This window comes from Apis dorsata, unplaced genomic scaffold, assembly GCF_000469605.1.
Source record: "Apis dorsata unplaced genomic scaffold, Apis dorsata 1.3 scaffold_56, whole genome shotgun sequence".
In the NCBI taxonomy this organism is placed as follows: domain Eukaryota; kingdom Metazoa; phylum Arthropoda; class Insecta; order Hymenoptera; family Apidae; genus Apis; species Apis dorsata.
Genome location: NW_006263356.1, coordinates 242829 through 244846, shown reverse-complemented (window position 1 = coordinate 244846; position 2018 = coordinate 242829). Strand labels below are relative to the sequence as shown.

Here is a 2018-nt window from a genome sequence, read left to right as displayed (position 1 = left end):
AATTTTTTTTTTTTTTTTTTTTTTTCTTAAATCACATTAATATTTATTGCTCTAAAACACTTGTGATAGAGAAAATATATAGCCAGAAATTATAAGATTTCTTTCGCTAGAATTGAGGAAATCTCCATTTATATAGGATTAGATAGTTTATTTATTTTTTTTTTTCGTATAATTCGTTCTTCCATTTTCTTTTTTTTCGCGCTTAATCTTCGATCCTTTTTAATAGCGACCCCTTTCCTAAAAGAATCTTGTATCCCGTTTCTTCTTTCGTAGCCTCCTTCATAAGAGACAAAAAAAAAAGAAAAGAAAAAATGGAAAGAAAAACCTGAGAAACATCCGTAGCTTTCGTTTTCTTGTCTACTTCTTGTTCCCCTTTCTTTCTCACGCCTTTTATGATGCTACGCGAAAGAATGTAAAGTAGCGTTCCAGAATAATCACACGATAAGAAAAATAGCTTCGTATGCTTGGTCCCCGTTACAATGGCAATTTTCATTTAGGAGCCTCGAGTGCTTATCAACTGTAATACATTTGATGTTGTTGCAAATGTTTCTTCTTCCTCCCCTTTTTTTCTCTAGCATTACCACTCAAATTGCTACAATTCCAACTAGAATTATCAAAGATGTAGAACGCAATAATTTTTAATTAAATTATTTAATTGTTTACTCTTTTGATAATTAAATTAATTAAATTAATTAAACAAAGATAGCAAGAGTAATATTACAAACGTAAAAGAAATGTCAGTTATATTGATATAGAATAATAATTTCAACTAATTAAAATTTAGAAAATTTCTAGTAATATTATTATCATACGAATAATTCTTATAACAGTTCATGATTCATTAATCCAGAAAAGATAAAATGCAAGTATATAAAAGTGTCGTCCAAGAACAATGCATTGCCCCATAATAGATACAACCAAGAATTTCCTTCTCGATTAAAACTGTATGGTAGGATATTTGCTGATCAAGTTAATACAAAGATTTATTTTTATCCGCGATAATTCAGGAATTAAGATCAATCATATTACATTCTTATATCACTAATAATCCCAAAAATGTATCCGGCCGGATTGACTCGTTACGCAGATATGTATATTCCCATAGCGGATGATTCAAAAATAAGAATCAAAATTCTCACGTCTCACAACGATTCGCATGCAAAACCATCGAAGATAACGACCACCTTCCGGTGATTACACAGTCTCGCCGTTTCCTTACTTAACAAACTTCTTTAAACGACCTTAACTTAGGCGAACGTAGATCGCTGACTGGGAATACCGAATACCATCCGGATGAGAGTCCACTGAATAATTTCACGATCACGCCAACGAAGACGACGACGACGAATTTTCATGAAAAAGCGCGGTATCGCTCCCGGCGTACACCAATCCACCGTTTCCAACGCGCGCTCGTGTAACCTCGAGCATCCTGCACACTTGTATTCCCAGGCGGTAGTATCGGTGATGGTGATGGTAGTGGTGGTGGTGGTGGTGGTACCTACCATAAATGGTAGTTGGCGTTTCTACATTTAAAATGAGCCACGCTTTGCATAATTGTACGCCGATCTCTGTGCACGTACGCTCCACTAATACATTTCCGCACGACACCGGCTCCTCTTCCACCAACTTCCCCCTCCAGATATCTCGAGCCTCGAGAGGATCGAAAGATAACGTTTAGGTCGAACGAGATCTTGCTGTTCGATGATTTTTCTTTCTTTGTCTATTTTTTTTTTCTTTCGTTTTTTTTAAAAGATTCCGAATTTCCGCCGAGATATTACCATTCTTCCACCACCTCCCCCCTGTCCCATTCGTGATGTTGATATTGACCGAGCGGAAAGAAAGTTGGATGACATGGCGGTTTAAAGACTGAATGCGAAATGTTTGAGGGAATTTGTTTTATCCGTGCACAGCCAGGGTAGTAGTGTGTTTCGGTGAAATACTATTTGTAGTCAGCTTGGAAAATTCTCTGCAATTTCACCCCTGTATTTTTTTCCCCCTCGTTGGTTTTGTTTTCGAGG

The 2018-nt window shown here is 36.4% G+C and overlaps 1 protein-coding gene and 1 long non-coding RNA gene across 2 annotated transcripts in view; both read left to right on the top strand.

Moving 5' to 3' along the window:
* Positions 1 to 2018, top strand: part of LOC102676497 (furin-like protease 2) — a 402319-nt gene that overhangs the window by 292314 nt on the left and 107987 nt on the right. The window lies entirely within an intron of this gene.
* The window catches only part of LOC116186785, a 165559-nt gene that overhangs the window by 129137 nt on the left and 34404 nt on the right, over positions 1 to 2018 (top strand). The window lies entirely within an intron of this gene.